General features: G+C 31.4%; 1 long non-coding RNA gene across 2 annotated transcripts; it reads left to right on the top strand.

The window, feature by feature from the left end:
• The first annotated feature begins 8069 nt into the window (after nucleotides 1–8069).
• On the top strand, nucleotides 8070–15706 carry LOC132036517 (uncharacterized). Of its 2 annotated transcripts, XR_009409599.1 has the most exons (5): nucleotides 8070–8129; nucleotides 8187–8346; nucleotides 8500–8606; nucleotides 11100–11281; nucleotides 14306–15706. It is a non-coding gene; the product is annotated as an uncharacterized LOC132036517 (long non-coding RNA). The 2 variants fall into 2 exon arrangements; XR_009409598.1 differs by lacking the exons at nucleotides 8187–8346; nucleotides 8500–8606.
• The last annotated feature ends 2483 nt before the right edge of the window (nucleotides 15707–18189 follow it).

The following is an 18189-nucleotide window of genomic DNA, read 5'->3' as shown; positions in this document are numbered from 1 at the left end:
GGAATGCCGAATAGGAGCCACGAACAATCAAACCTTGGCCTTGCCTTTTCGTTGCGTCTCCAAGTACTCAAAGTCTATTCATAATCGAGTTCTATATTAAAAACCATGAATAACAACACCCATATTGCTATACTTCTAGTTAGGTTAAATTCTAACCCAAGGAATTGGGGAAACAGGCCAACAAGGGTAAAACGGGAAATTGAAGGATGTAACATGCAATTCAAGCTCTAGGTGATCAAACCCACTAATCAATTGCCAAATCAACTCAAGAATAAGCCTGAAATCCCCAAATTTGGATATAAACTCTAACTCTTTAATCCTCAAATTAATCACTAATAATGGAAGAACTAAGCTTAGCAACAATGAATTCATCAATTTCTATGTTTATTCTAGTCAATTTCAACATCAATTTCTATTTAGGAAGTCTAAAACCCAACTTAAGAAATAATCATAAAATTAGACTTCTATACTTTGATTCTAATGATTCTAAGCATAAATTAATGAACCAGGAAGGTGAACGATGGATTCTAGGGTCATAGATCTTACCTCCAAGGAGTTTCAGCCTTCAAGTTGATTAATTCGGCCAAATAGTGCTTAGAAAGTGATAAGGAGAAATGGAAGGGTTTAAGGGTTTTAACTTAAGAAAAATATAGAAACACTGTCCATTAAGGCTGGGGCGACTCACCACGAAGTCTCCTCGCCCGCTACAGCGATCTCTCCCTCCCTATAGCGAGACCACTGCGGCGAGTCTGGTGCCGCTGTAGCAGACACCATATTTTTTTTGGTTTTTGACAATCCTCAACCCGAAACCCGATTATCACCCGAGGCCCCACAGATACAAAACAAACATGCATACATACATAAAAACGCGCTACGAATTCATTCGCGACCTCGAAATTTCCAACGGAGGTCTATTTGACCAAGTCAACCCCCAATGGCCTAAAGCCAAGTTTCCAACCCAAGTCCCAAAACATTCCCAAGTGCATTGGGAACCGAACCAAACATACTACAGGTCACAAACGGTCATCCGGACCTGTTGGAATCGACGGAATTTCGGAAAAAGTTCGTTTACTCAAAAGTCAATTATGGGTCAAACCTATCTTACTTAAAGGCGCAAAATACCAAGAGTCACATCAAACCCACCCGATGGCCTCGGGAAAGGGTCAACAGGAGTAAAGGGATCAAAAGCATCATAACGATCAAACGGGTCATTACAAAAATACTAAATTTAGTTAATTCATTGTAAGAGGTTGCATATGCCTCTATCACCTTATATTATGTTAATACTAGATGGCCTATGCCCGTGCTGCGCACGGGCCCAACACTTCGGATTATAGTGTATCTATGTATATGTAGTTGTGTTTAGATAATGATAATATATATATATATATGTTCAAAATACGATTAATTTAACATTGTAGTTTGTGCTCTGTATCTAAAACTTTATTTTATTCGTGTTTGCTACGAAAATTTATTAATACCTTTTAAAAGAGAAGACTTGTTTAAAAAAAAAAAAAAAAACTATTTTCCTCTCTTTCGGATAAAACAATAGCAATATTTTGAATATCAGTTGATACTTTCAATTTTAATTTGATTAATTTAACGGTGTAAAATACTTATTATTTTTTATCAAATTTTGATTTAGATAATTCTAATTCAAATTATTAAATTAATTTTACATGTTTAAAATGAAACAAAGTAGAAATTAATTTTTTCCTTATTCTAAAGAGTCCATTATTATTGATTTAATTGTTTGATTTTCTAAGCATTTGTTTTTTAACATTGTTTGTTTTATTAATATGGGATTCACATTTTTTTTTTTTAATATTGCTTGATTCTGTTAATATGGGGTCCACTTTTTTTCTTTCCCGTGAGTTTGGATGTGGTCAGTTCCACTTTTTTTTCTTCCTTTTTTTTTAAAGGGACAACGGACGATGAAACATGGGTCTAAACCCATGCTTTATATAGTTTCTTCTTTTTTTATTTTTATCTTTTATATTGCTTGGTGTCGTTTAGTATGGGGCCCACCCTTTTGGACATTATTAGTTTGTATTATATTTATGTATATATATATATATATATATATATATATATATATATATACACACACACACATATGTTCAAAACACGATTGATATAACATTGTAATTTGTCTCCGTATCTAAAACTTTATTATATTAGTGTTTACTAAGAATAAAAAAGTCGCACTTTTTTTTTGACATTGTTTATTTTTTTAATATGGGATTCACTTTTTTTTTATTATATATATTGCTTGATTTTGTCAATATGGGATACTATGTTCAAAACACGATTAATATAACATTGTAGTTTGTGCTCCGTATTTAAAACTTTATTATATTAGTGTTTGCTACAAATACGCATGGTGTTTAATATGGGGCCCACAATTATTTTCACATTTATTAGAGTAAGGAAAAAATGAAAAAGTAATTAAATTCTATCTTATTTTAATATATAAGTATTTTAAGTATGTTCCGTACAATAATTTCATTTGCTCCCACTAATGGATTGATACGCACGCGGTAATGAGTCCATTATTATTGACTTAATGAGATACTTTGGAAATTACATGAATATTGTTTGATTTTTTAATATGGGGTGCATTTTTTTTTGGACATTATTAATTTGCATTATTTTTAATATATATATATATATATATATATATATATACTATGTTCAAAACACGATTAATATAACATTGTAGTTTGTACTCCGTATCTAAAACTTTATTATATTAGTGTTTACTATGAATACAAAGTCTTTTTTTGACATTATTTTTTTTGAATATGGGGTTCAATTTTTTTTTTTTTTGATAATGCTTGATTTTGTTAATATGGGGTCTACTTTTTTTTTTTTTTTTACCGTTTTTTTTTTCCCCCCCCCCCCCACCCATTTAGGAGGATTTATAGTGTTTGTGTGACTCGAACCCGGGACCTTGGCCGTGGGTGGAGGTGCTTACCTGTCGAGCCATCCCTCACTTGTCTTTTTACCGTGAGTTTGGAGATGGTGGTTTCCACTTTTTTTTTTTATATATTGCTTGATGCTGTTTAGTATGAGGTTAATATATATGAGGCCCACAATTTTTTTTTTTTACAATTTTTTTTTATGGGCCTATTTAATATGAGGCCCAATATTTTTTTATTTTTTTATATATACTCTGTTCAAAACATGATTGATATAACATTGTAATTTGTCTTTCCGTATCTAAAACTTTATTATATTAGTGTTTGTTAAGAATACAAAGTCTGCACTATTTTTTTTTGACATTATTTATTTTTTTAATATGGGATTCATTTTTTTTATATATTGCTTGATTTTGTCAATATGGGATACTATGTTTAAAACACGATTAATATAACATTGTAGTTTGTGCTCCGTATTTAAAACTTTATTATATTAGTGTTTGCTATGAATACGCATCGTGTTTAATATGGGGCCCATATTTTTTTAACATTGTTTGTTTTTTAAATATGGGATTCACTTTTTTTTTTTTTCATTATTTAGATTTTTGTTAATATGGGGTCCACTTTTTTTTTTTGAGTTTGAATGTGGTGGGTTCCACTTTTTTTTTAATCTTTGGATGTTGTTTAATATGGGGCCCATAATTTCTTTTAATACTGGATGTTGTTGAATATGGGGCCCACAATTTTTTTTTTTTTTTTACAATTTTTACTATGTTCAAAACATGATTGATATAACATTGTAATTTGTCTTTCCGTATATAAAATTTTATTATATTAGTGTTTGCTAAGAATACAAAGTTTGCACTTTTTTTTTGACATTGTTTATTTTTTTAATATGGGATTCATTTTTCTTTATATATTGCTTGATTTTGTCAATATGGGATACTATGTTCAAAACATGATTAATATAACATTGTAGTTTGTGCTCCGTATTTAAAACTTTATTATATTAGTGTTTGTTATGAATACGCATCGTGTTTAATATGGGGCCCGCATTTTTTTAACATTGTTTGTTTTTTAAATATTGCTTGATTTTGTTAATATGGGTTCACTTTTTTTTTCCGTGAGTTTGGATGTGGTGGGTTCCTTTTTTTTTTAAATGCGGATGTTGTTTAATATGGGGCCCACATTTTTTTTAATACTGAATGTTGTTGAATATGGGGCCCATAATTTTTTTTTTAGGGCCTGTTTAATATGGGGGCCAAATTTTTTTTTTTTTTTTTTTATGTTGGTGTTGGGGGGGGGGTCCACAGACGGACGACGAAAGAAGCACCAAAGGTCTTATCGTTTTGATTTTGTCAATATGGGATACTATGTTCAAAACACGATTAATATAACATTGTAGTTTGTCTCAGTTCGTATTTAAAACTTTATTATATTAGTGTTTGTTATGAATACGCATCGTGTTTAATATGGGGCCCACATTTTTTTAACATTGTTTGTTTTTTAAATATTGCTTGATTTTGTTAATATGGGGTCCATTTTTTTTTCCAGTGAGTTTGAATGTGGTGGGTTCCACTTTTTTTTTTTAATACTGGATGTTGTTTAATATGGGGCCCATAATTTTTTTTAATACTGAATGTTGTTGAATATGGGGCCCATAATTTTTTTTTTCAATTTTTTTTTAGGGCCTGTTTAATAATGGGGGCCAAATTTTTTTTTTTTTTTTTTTTTTTATGTTGGTGTTGGGGGGGGGGGGGTCCACAGACGGACGACGAAAGAAGCACCAACCGGTGCTTCTAATATAGTAGAATGTTGAGCCTCATGACAAGAAAAATGCGGAAACAAATAAAAATAATCTTTTAGAGAGATGATAACTCTGATCTTAAAAATTAATAAAGTTTCGAATTAAAAATTATCGAGAGTTCAAATTTTTATCTCTCCTTTTTAACGTGCCAAAAATGGAGAAACAATTAATCAAATTTATATACATTTGTTATGATTCTTGAGAAACATGCTATTTAATTGCCCAGTTTTGCTCAAGCCCTGGCTAAATGATCGTTCTCTAGGAAAGGGCTTTGCGAATAAATTATCCCATGATATGTTAGCACATGGTGTAGGGTCATCTCTTTTTAAAAAGTGCATAATACATAAACAAGCACTTAAATTTGGTCTCAGCTAGCAAGTATGCCCTCCAAAATTGGGTGTGCACAAGTAGACACCTCAACTTGTCCCCACTTTGTCAGTTGAACACTCCAACTTACAAAATGATCATCTAGACACCTCCAAATTTATGTGCCACCATATCAACATTTGTGTTTACGTGTTCAACTTTATACAAGTTTGAGGTGCCTGCTTGTGCACTCTCAAAGTTGAAGGACATACTTGACATCTGAGGCCAAGTTTGAGGGCCAGTTTATGTATTATGCCTTTTAAAAATGTAATTCTACCAGCTATCCTTTTTCATTAATATGTTTTTCACTTTTTTCTTATGACTATATGATATCGGAATTCTTGACCCGATTCATATAAATTTTCACCGAGTAGGGCTCATTTAAGGAAGAAGTATTTCTTATCAAGATTTCTTCATTCCCAAAAACTCGAATCCTAAATATTTGATTATGGATGAACACAGGCGGATTCAGGATTTAAACTACATGGTATTAGCTGGAATATCTCAGCACTATCTGTGGGATTAATTTTGTACCATGTTTGGTAGAAGGTATAAATTTATCCCAGGATAAATTTATACCTTGCACCAAACAAAGTATAAAGTACATCCCAAACTTAAAAGATGGGATATCCCATCTTATCCCATTAATCCTGGGATTATTTTATCCCATCTCCTAGATGGGATAAATTAGTCCCAAGAGATGGGATAAATTAATTCCAGGATTATAATCCTAGGATAATTCTGTCTACGTACCAAATGACCACTATGGGTTTAACCTCTAAGGTTTTAGTACTGAACTCATTGTATATAGTTCAATTTTATTATTTTCTTTTTGCAATTTTGATGATTTTTACACAAATTTATATTCTGCATCAAAAGTACAAGATACAAATAAATTTGGTACCGCAGTACCATATACGTCTTTGAGAATAGAGGGATTCCATCTATCTCAACATATTTGTGCATAGTTCTTTTTCCTTGTGGGATTAATTGGGTGTGTTGTTGTTGTCGTCGTCATAGTTCATTTTCTTGTTGTCATGCTAAAGTAGGTAACACTTTATGGACCAAATAGATAAAAGACACATGTTGATTTAATCGAGCCCAAAATAATGATTAAATATTAAGAGAAGGGCAAGTTGTGGTGGTTCTGAGGATGAATTTGCACGGTTTTTTTCTTCAAATGGCGTGGGCTTAAATTTTTTCCTTAGCAATCGAACTTATATCTAACAAGGCATAATCTTAACTCGTAAATTAACAGATTTGATTTTTTTTAAAAGTCAACAGATCTAATTGGTTTTATTAATAAGCTTGTGATCAAAACAAATAGCATTTATTATTTCGATTGCTCCTATACAATGCCAGCACATCATTGTTCACTTTTGAGTTAATAAGCATACAACGTTTGTTATTGGTAAATTAACATGAATTACTTATATTTATGTTCTGTGTAACATCGGTTATTTATACAACTTGATTGTAATTACTTTGACGTTTTAATTTGACCGACACGAATTTAAATAAGTAAAAGAGATTCCTAAATCTTATGACCTAAAACTAAAAATATATTAATGTAACAAAAATGTTCTTGAATCTTATGGTCTTACTGTCTTTATGTAGGATGTTGGAATTAAAAAAAATTCTAAATGTTAAAGATAACATTATTTGCTAAACCGACTATAAGGGATCTTTTGGTTAGTGGGATGGGATAGACAATGATATCCAATGGATTGGGATATCTCATGGGATTAGCTATCCCACCTTCTATATGAGATAGCTAATCCTATCATTTTAGTATAAATGATGAGATAAAATAACTTTGAGACTAATTAATACTCATAATCAAAAGCATCATAAAATAATTCCAAACTTTATTCCGAAATTATTATTTTTATCCTGCCAACCAAACGACCCCTAAAGAATTGTAGGACACATAAATTAAAACCGACGAGTAATATGTTCATCGATCATAATCAGTCTTTTTTTTAAAGTTTTTGTTTCGGAATATTTGACGCATTAAAAAATATGAAATAATTTATTTTTAAAATGTACACTATTGTTCCTACTAATAGAGTGTTCATTAAGTCTCAATCCCAACAATTAAGACGATTAAATATTTGTTTAGAAGTGTAACTTTTAAACACAAATAATATGGATTGAGGTATGTATTTACCTTAGATCTCCCGTTTGGTCCTTTTAATTTGTCAACTTGGTCAGAAGATTTAATCCAAAATATTTTTTTTGTCTCAAAAAAAAAAAAAAAAAGATATCAGTTATCTCCCTTATTTTCAATTTCACCAAATTATTGTTCCACTTCATGAGCCAAATAATAATTAATTAGTCATTTAAGAACAATGAATAATAATTTAACTAAGTATATTTGTTAATTACTATTTTTTTTAATGTGTGTGTCAAAATGTGAACGACAAATATAAAAAATATTAACTAAGTGTTTAACTATAATAAATTAATATGAAGTGGTGTACGTAAAAGTAATTATTTCCGGGAAAAAAAAACTCTAAAGTCACCATATCTTCATCAAACGTAAAATACCAAGTTGATTCAAACTGTACAGCAGTATACTCTTCTTAAGAATAGAAAAACCTTAGGTGGGACCTTTGTGAAAATATATTATTTCTTACTTTTTTTTTTTCTAGAATATATATAAAGCGCACTTTTCTTTTAACTTTTTGCTTATTCATATTTTTTTGCCAACTAAGTCCCACCAATGAGAGCTCACGACTAGGAGAAGACTTAGATATTCTCTCATAATATATTTTCATTCCTCTTATACACCGAGAGTTGATTCTCCGATAATAGAGATTGATTGAATGATCTATATTACTTTGTTGAAGCCATCTTTCTAAGTCTGACATCTTGATATATGAACCTTAAAAAAATAAAAATAAAAACCCTAAGGGTTATTTTATTAATTCTGAAAGTAAAGGGGCTCCAAAGCAAAAAGTAAAAGGTACAAAAGCAACTCAGGCGATTTCATCATGGATCTTTGATGATGATGAACGACGATGGCTGCGCTGGTAAGTTGTGTCTATTATCTTCTCCTTGAGTTGTTTCTTGACTCGTATATTTCTCAGGTGAATCCTTGTTGCTGCTATCGCTGCCTTTAATCTCTGATTGTGTCAACTGTTGTTTGTCTTCAGCATCATCTATCGAAAGAGGCGTGTATCTTGCAAAGCCCTCATTGTTCCCGTGTTTTTTCGTCATTTGTGATGCTTGCTTCGGTGAAAATCTGGGGTGTGTGTGTGTGTGTGTTATTTCCTTATCTGCTCTGACTGCTTGATGAACACTGCCGACAAAGCAAAGATTCAGATGTGATCTCCTTACATTTCATTTCACGGATGTAGCGAGAAAATTGATTGGATGATTTATCTTATTTGATTTTTGTAGATTCAATTGAAGAAGCTCGCCTTTTCTATGACTGGTTTAAGTATTTCCAAACACAGAAATGACCATCAATTTAAGTATAAGCGGATCACACGAAATTCTTAGAAAAGGTAAGTTACATGTTTATGTAATTTTAGCTTGATTTTTTTCATGAATTTTGGAATTACTTAATTCGTCTAAACTCGTTGAAGACTCATTATTGTCGATCCTTGAAATTAAAGCATATATGAAGAAATTCGACATTTGAAAATAATAATAAAAATTTAATATTAAATTTGTAATTGATAAAATTTAAAAAGATATTGAATATCAATCAAATAGAAAAAAATGAGACAGGTAGAAGGGGTAAGAGTATCCAAAATCGTGCCTAATGATGATTAGGGTTTCAACAAATTGGGTAATCTTAAGCATTTAATTTATGAGATACAATCGGTCCTTTTTATAATAATCATTCTCTATTACACCATATCTCTATAATAGCCAAGTATTTTTTTGGAACGGATTTTCATATTACTTTAAATTATATGTTCTCTATGACAGTATTTCGCAATAGAAACTAAAAAATAATTAATCCGGAGAAATCAAAACCCTTGGTTTTTTCATTTACTCTCAAAAGTAGTAAAGATCTATGTGAAAATCATACCATGAAAGCATTTTGTATCTTAAAGAAACATCATTCCCTAACTATGCATAAAAAACAATATTTTTAACATAATTATTTTCGTATATTACTAACTAATAAAAACCTTAAACAGTTATTTATAATAATATAGTTTCATAGTTGTCGTCAGTGGCAACTTAGGAATTTCAATAAAGGTATTAAAGATTTAAATAATAAAATAGTAATATTCGACTTAAATACAAAATATAATCTTCACATTCATCGGACCATCCTCTCGTGATTGCTGCCTAATTGTTATAAGATGGAATACCTCGACAGTCACTTAACTTGTCAGTATGACCTGTTCCAATTGAGCACTTAACACATGATAAAGTGTTCATATTAAACACTTCTGACTCAAATTTTAGAAAAGCTTACGTGCATGTTCTCGAATGCCCATTACATATATAAGTTAACCACATAGAATACGTCACAGATCAGCCAAAATAGGAACATGTGTGAGGTTTTACGGCTTATTGAGGCTAGCGTATATAACTAAAGGAGCTGACATATTTTAGGTAGTTAACTTATCTATACAATTGACGTTTGGGGACAAGCGCAGAAACTTTTCCAAAATTTGAGTTAGAAGTGCCTAATAGAAACACTTAATCATTGTTCATGTGCTTAATTGGAACATGTAATAGTTCAAGTTTCTAAATGAAATCTACTATCTAGTTTAAAGGGTTGTCGATGTATTCCGCCTTGTTACAACTTCTATGTTGCTTGTCCATTGATCTTATCAAAATGACAATAGGAGTATTCCAAATAAATGTTTATTTATTAAACATGTTTACTATTTTAACTTCAAACTGAAAATATGTATATTGAAGCTAAAAAAGCATGTTTTAAGAGTTCTTCAAATTTTCTCACAAAACTTCATCTATATTTTTTATGTCCAAACACAGCTTCGACCTCCAAATACCCTTTTTTAAGTTAACTTCAAATACTACTTTTTTTTTTCCTTCCAATATCAGTTAATTCCTGTCCTAGCTCCAACTTCATATTTTAATCTCACTATAAGCTTTTCCATGGTTTACTAATGTCACTAAAAAGTAATAAAAATAAAATAAAATTGCAATATACATATAAGGAATATATTTAATGATTTACTAGTGTCAGAATTTCAACTCTGACATATAAAATCCTAGTTGGGATTGGAGAGAATCTTCTCAAGAATTATCGCCTTAATATTTTTCTCTCCGTCACTATAAATTCATCACCTATTCTTCACTTTTCTTTGTTCCTTCTTGGATTTTTCAAAACACTCTTTCTTCAGAGGTATTCATAAGTTCTCTTCCATTTTACCCCTTGAGATTATGACCAAATAAAGTGACACAAGCAAATACATATATAGGTACCTACCTTTGTTAATTCTTTCAAACCTTATGTAGGCTTCTCTCCCCTTCACAATAATGTGATGGGTCTAGAATGAAATTTCTTTTATCAAAAAAACAAAGACAAGCATAAAAATATGATCAAATAACTCAAAACTCGAAAATATTTAGAAGAAAGAGGACTTTGTAGAACACATTACATGAACTACATTTTGAGCAGAAATTGCATCCTGAAAATGCACAAATCCACTGCAATATCCATCCTACATTCACAATTTTTTTCTATTTAAATTACTTAATCATAAAAAAGAAAAAAAATTGAGCAAATGAAAAACAAACAATAATCAACAACAATGTAAAATAAATATACCTCATAATTTTGAGCTGAATATCGCGATTGTGAATTGTTCCAAACTGCTTGACAACGGGGTGGAGGTCATTGCTTGTTGTGTTGGGTGGAAATCCTTCAATACATATTGATTTGTCATTAAATGTGTAAACAAACAATTTCAGAAAATGATCAAATATGGTAAAATTTTCATCAACTATTTCATTTAAGGCAATACAGATTTACATTAGATTTTTCTCATTGGAATTGTCTTGTGCAGTGTTGGTTGAAGGAATCGCAGCTTTCGACACACCACTCAAACTAGACGTCGGCGCCTTAACTAAGCCATCACTGAGGCTTAAGGTATTTTAGGTGCTGATGGACGACCATCATCGACAACAATTCTTACAATCTTGTATGGGGCATTCATAATCGGTGAGAACCTGTCTGCGTCATCTATAGGTAACATTTTGAATTAGTCAAAGCTTTAAATTTAAGAAACTTTAATATATTTTTTAAAATCTCCGTATAACTAGCATGTGAACCAAACGACCCCTAAAAGTATAACTAGCCATCGAAGCGTAGCTAGCTTTAGGAGCCTCATTCTCAACGACTGAGGTTGTCTCAGCAACTAGTTTTTCTTTTTTCGCTCAAAGTGATTGAAGGCTTTTCTTAAAAACTTGATCATCAGTTGTCACCTTAGTCTCTGATTTATCAGAAACTTCCTTGACATTAGCTTTGACATTATCTTCAGCTTTGCTTTCAGTAGCTGATTCTGAATGCAAGAGTAATTCCAAAAGGGGAGAATTTAGTATAGTTCAAATCGAGTTTAAGTTCAACGCACTGAAAGGTTAAATATTTACACAATCAAGTCATTCAAGAGGTGGTTATAAGTACATCTCTATTATAAGTATTAACACATCATAATAGGTTAAACTACACTGATAGTATAACAAAATCTTCACGGTATTAGTGTATATAACTTAAATCCTTAACAATAATGGACAACAACAATCAAGCTTCAAATAGTGTTATAGCAATCAAGTGACCTATTTATATAGTATTAAAACAAAAGAACATATCCAAAGAAGCAATTGAAGAATTTTCATCAACCTTCTCCTCAACAATTACTGAAGATTCTTCGACGCCAACAAATCGAAAAATGTCGTTCAAGACATAGTATCCTTTTCCTTGTGGAATAAGAAAAATAGTCTGAGAGAAAAAAAGTTCTTAAGTTATCTTATCCGATCAAGCTCCCTGTACCAACCACAAGAAAACCTACAACAATAGATAATTGGAAGTCAATATTTGTGACCTCCACCTTGTTATCCTTGAAGTTAGATGAAATGATAAATTCATTTATGCCCTGAAATTATATAAAGATCAGTTGCCTATTACACTCTGTCAAAAATAAGAAAACGTTGAGACAAAAACCACTTGGTAAACCTCTAACATCAATGACAATAATAAAATAAAAATAAAACATAGCTTTATGAAAAGTTAAAGTATTGAAACTTTAGATCCAACTAAATTAGAGAAAGAAATGGCAGACAACAAACCCCTTTTGTGAGAAATTACAAACAAATGAATTAACATTGTGGCAAGAACACAAAGGCTATTAAATTCTCTATAAAAATCATAAGCCTGATTAATGTTCTACAATAGAAAATGTGAAAGTAGAAGCGAGAGCTTCTTAGAAGTAAACCATACAATTTAAGAAAAACTAGAGATGTCAATCATTTATAAATTTAGTACTACAATAATCAAAATGGAGAAAAATGCATTTAAAAATATTTAATTTCAGCATCTAAATACAATAGGCCAATAAGGTCAATATTAATCTGATGCCTCAAAGTTGAGATTCAAAGAAAAGACATTTCTTGAAGATCACTTTTCACATTATTGTTTGAAGTACACACTTCTGTGGAGCACATGGGTTCACTCATAAAGCAGTACTTTTCGCTTACATTGCTTTAAGCAACAAATAACGTTTAACATCATAGATTAAACAGATATACATTGATCATCTTGATTACAAATAGAAACACTATCAGATCCAAAAGGATAACAGAGTGTTCATCATAAAGCTTACACATGTAAATGTAAAATCTGTGAAAAGAGCCAGAAGTGATAGAAATATTTAAATTACAATATGTTTTTGTCATAATAACTACTTTAGAAGTTGTCACAGATTTAATTTCACCATCAGATTGAGGCCAACTTAGGACACTATTATCCTTGTAAAATCGATGGGACTGGTCAATAAGCTTATGTAAAATGCGATAATATTGATCCACAAAAGCAAGTGCAACAGTTTCAGTAGAGTGCTGATTTGTTGAAATATTGCTGAAACTGTTGAAACAAATCAACACTCTGCTAAAACTGTTGCACTTGCTTTTGTGGATCAGTATTATCAAATTTTACATAAGCTTATCGACCAGTCCCATCGATTTTACAAGGATTACAGTGTCCTAAGTTGGCCTCAATTTGATGGTGAAATTAAATCTGTGACAACTTCTAAAGTAATTATTATGACAAAAAGATATTGTAATTTAAATGTTTCTCATCATTTAGTGGAGCTTTTCGTAGATTTTACATTTACCTGTTTAAGATTTATGATGAACACTCTGTTAGCCTTTTGGATCTGATAATGTTTCTATTTGTAATCAAGATGATCAATGTATATCTGCTTAATCTGTGACATTAAATGTTATTTGTTGCTTAAATCAATGTAGCAAAAAATATTGCTTCATCAGTGAACCCATGTGCTTTAGAGAAGTGTGTGCTTCAAACAATAATGTGAAAAGTGATCTTGCATAAATGTCTTTTCTTTGAATCTCAACTTTGAGACGTCACATTAATATTGACCTTATTGACTTATTGTATATTAGATGATGAAATTAGTGGTTTTAAATGCATTTTGATTATTGTAGTACTAAATTCATATATGATTGGCATCTAGTTTTTCTTAAATTGTATTTTTTACTTCAAAGAAGCTCACACTTCTGCTTTCACATTTTACGTTGTAGAACATTAATCAAGCTTATGATTTTTATCGAGAATTTAATAGCCTCTGTGTATTCACCACAATGTAAATTCACGTGTTTGTAAGTTCTCACAAAAGGGGTTTATTGTCTGCCATTTCTTTCTCTAATTTAGTTGGATCTAAAGTTTCTATATCTTTAAATTTTCATAAAATTATGTTTTTATTTTTATTTTATCATTGTCATTGAAGTTTGAGATTTACTAAGTGGTTTCTAGCTCAATGTTTTTTTATTTTTTATAGAAGGATGTAATAGGCTATTGATATTTATATAATTTCAGGGCATAAATGAATTTATCATTTCATCTCACTTCAAGTATAACGAGGTGAAAGTCACAACTATTGACTCCCAATTATCTGTTGTTGGAGGTGTTCTTGTGGTTGTTACAGGGAGCTTGATCGGACAAGATAACTTGAGAACTTTTTTTTTCTTTTTCTGTCAGACTATTTTTCCTATTCCACAAGGAAAAGGATACTATGTCTTGAACGACATTTTTCGATTTGTTGGTGTCGAAGAATCTTCAACAGTTGTTGAGGAGAAGGTTGATGAAAATACTTCAGTTGCTTCTTTGGATATGCCATTTTGCTTTGACACTATATAAATAGGTCACTTGATTGCTATGACACTATCTCAAGCTTGATGTTTATTGTCTGTTATTGTTAAGGATTTAAGTTATATACAACAATATTGTTAAGATTTTGTTATACTATCAGTGTAGCTTAACCTATTATGAGGTGTTAATGCTTATAATAGAGATGTACTTATAATCACCTCTTGAATGAATTGATTGCGTAAATATTTAACCTTTCAGTCTGTTGAACTTAAACTCGATTTTAACTATACTATATTGTTCCTTTTTGAAATTACCATTGCATTCAGAACCAGCTACTGAAAGCAAAGCTGAAGATAATGTCAAAGCTAACGTCAATGAAGTTTATGATATATCAGCGACTAAGGTGACAACTGATGATCAAGTTGGCAAGAAGAGCCTTCAATCACTTCGAGCAAAAAAAAAAAAAAGAAGAAAAATAGTTACTGAGACAGACCTAGTCGTTGGAGAATGCGACTCCTAAAGCTATGTACGCTTCAATGGTTAGTTATGCTTTTAGGGGGTCGTTTGGTTCACATGCTACTTATACGGAAATTATAAAGATTTTCTTAGAGTTTCTTTACATTTAAAGCTTTGCCTTATTCGAAATGTTACCCATAGGTGAAGTAGGGCAGGTTTTCACCGATTACGAATGCCCCATATGAGATTGTAAGAATTGTTGCATATGATGGTCTTTCATCAGCACCTCAAATACCTCAAGCCAATGACGGCTCAGTTAAGGCGCCGACGTCTAGTTCGAGTGGTGTGTCGAAAGCTGCAGCTCCTTCAACTAATGTTGCACAAGAAATTTCAATGAGAAAATCTGATGTAAATTTGCAATGCCTTAAATCAAACAGTTGCTTAAAATTTACCATGTTTGACCATTTTCTGAATTGTTCGATTACAGGAAAATTGATATATACTAGAGGATTTCCAACCAACACAACAAGAATGACCTCCAAGCCGTTGTCAAGCAGTTTGGAGCAGTTCAAAGTCGCGATGTTCAAAACAAAAGTTATGAGGTATATTTGTTTTACATTGTTGTTGGTTATTGTTAGTCTATCATTTATTCAAACCTCTTTCTTGTTTACGATAAAGCATCTCAATAGAAAATTTTGCGAATGTAGCATGAATACTGCTGTCAACTTGTGCATTTTCATAATGTAATTTCTGCTCAAACTGCAGTTCATGTAATGAGTTCTGCAAAGTCCTCTTTCTTCAAAACATATTCGAATTTTGATTTAGTTGATCATATTTTGATGTTTGTCTTCTTTTTTTTGAATTTTTATTCTAGACCCATCTCTCATTTTTGTAAAGGGGAGAGAATCCTACATAAGGTTCAAGAGAACTGACATATATATATATATATATATATATATATATATATATATATATATTTCACTCAATTTTCCGGACCGCGGTGGGAGGCAAAGTCTCTGTCGCATGAATTTCGCAACGGTGAGCACAATAGGAGCAGTTCAGAGTAGCGAAATAGGCCTCGAAGTCCTGATGGACCAAGGGTAAAAAATTACCAGTAGCAAAACTACAAGATGAGGGACCACATCAATGGTGCCAACAACGATGGCACCAACTATAATTAGTGTTGTAGTTTTGTTGTAGGGTTCAATTGTATCAACAAAAAAAATTCAGTTTCACATCTTCATCTTGAAGGTACACTTTTGTTTTTGGATGGTTTTGAAAACTATAATACTCCAACTTCATAGATACTTAATCTATGAAGGTGGACTCTATTTCAGTTTCCAGAAATGGAACACTAATCCGGTGAAAGTATAAAAGAAAAAAAAATAAGGGGGTGGGGGAGGGGGGGGGGGACAATTAATACTTTTTTTAAAATGAAAAATATTTTGGAGTAAATCTTCTTACTAAAGTGACAAATTAAAAGGACCAAAAGGGAAATCCAAGAGGAATTGAGATCTCTTGCCCTCAATATATGATCGTCTTAATCGTAAGGATTAAGGCTTAATCAACACTCTAATAGTTGGAACAGTAAGGGTACATTTAAAAAATTAATAAACGAGTATTTATGTGTCCTACTATTCTTTAGGGGTTATTTAGTTGGTGGAATAAAAAATAATAATTCCAGAATAAAATTGAAATTATTTTATGACGTGTTTGTGTTTAATTATCAATATTAATTAGTCTTAAGATTATTTTATCTCACCATGTATACTAAAGTGATTGAATTACATATCTCATATAGAAATATTATGTCATACTACGAGATTTCACATACAATACTCAAGAACTCAAGAAGTCGAATTTTATTTACCACAAGTTAAACTTTGATGTAATAAATTTCTCCCAAATTAACCTTTGAGCCTCCACTCTATATAGTCTTCCATTATCTCTAATAAACATAATATATACACGTCTAATAAATATCTTAAATTTCATGTTCAGTAAAATATGTAACATAAAATAAATCGTGATCATTATTCCCTCCGGTTCTTAATATAGCTTTTTTATTTTGGCTCAAAATAAGTGACCTTTATATAATAAAAAAGGAATTAATTACTTTCTTCCAAGTTTACCCCTATTTAGATAAGTGAGTTTTTATGTCATCAAGAAACTATAGATAGTATTTAATTAAGGATAGTTTAGTTAAAATACCTATTTTTTTTATGAGTTAGTATTTTCTTAAGGAATATGCACAAGGCTAAGTGAACACTTATTTTGAACCGGGGAATTTCTTCTAAGTTTACCCATATTTAGCTAAATGAGTTTTTATGTAATCAAGAAACTATAAATGATACTTAATTAAGGTAGTTTAGTCAAAGTACCTATTAATTTTAGGAGTTAGTATTTTTTAAGGGGTGTGCAGAAGACCTAAGTGGACAGTTATTTTGAACCGGAAGGACTATTCTAATGAGAAATATGGACTCATTAATAACCGCGTTAAGGCTCGATCTTTTTTTTTTTTTTTTTTAATCTTCAACTCTTTGCTTGGAATATTAGTCCACAAAGCTTTTATTGGTGAGACAGATATTAATCAGACCTTTTATTAGTAGTTAACGAGAGTAAAGGATTGAATTAAAAACGTGTTTTTTTTTTTTGGTTAAATAGATGCTACTGATATATATTAAGTTATATCTACATCAAAACTAGATTTTATGGCATTAGAGCCATGATGTTGTCCCAAAATATCACCCTCATGGGTGTTACAAACCAAAACAGTACGTTCAAAAGAAATATGCCCAAAAAATAGGTCTAACAAAAGCTGGTGGAGCTGCTAGGGTCTTGACTCCATCAAAAAGCATTTGCTTCCCACCTTCCTTAGCTAGCATATCCGCAACTCCATTCTACTCCCTGTAGCTATGCTTTAGCACCGGATGCCCAGCCTTTTCATCAAGCGTCTGCATTCATAAATAATAGAGTTGTAAGGTAAATGGCCCTCATTAATCATTTTTATTACCTCAGTTGAATCTGTATTGATCTCTAGAGGCATAAGATTGTGTTCCACTGCAATTTTGAGGCCCTGCATAGTAGCTGTTAGTTCAACAAGATTGTTAGTGGTATGTGGAAGGCCTTTCATGTAACCCAAAATCCAGTTACCATTCCTGTCCCTAATTACCCCTCCTATTCCTGGATTTCCTTGACAGGCTCCATCAGTATTAAGCTTATAGAGGGTATGGTCTGGAGGTTCCCATTTAATAGATATATTGGTTATAGCCAAAGGGGACTTGGTGTTGTTACATATTTGGGAAACATAGCCTAAC

Source organism: Lycium ferocissimum, chromosome 11 (genome assembly GCF_029784015.1).
Source record: "Lycium ferocissimum isolate CSIRO_LF1 chromosome 11, AGI_CSIRO_Lferr_CH_V1, whole genome shotgun sequence".
NCBI lineage: Eukaryota > Viridiplantae > Streptophyta > Magnoliopsida > Solanales > Solanaceae > Lycium > Lycium ferocissimum.
This window is presented reverse-complemented; position numbering and strand designations above follow the sequence as displayed.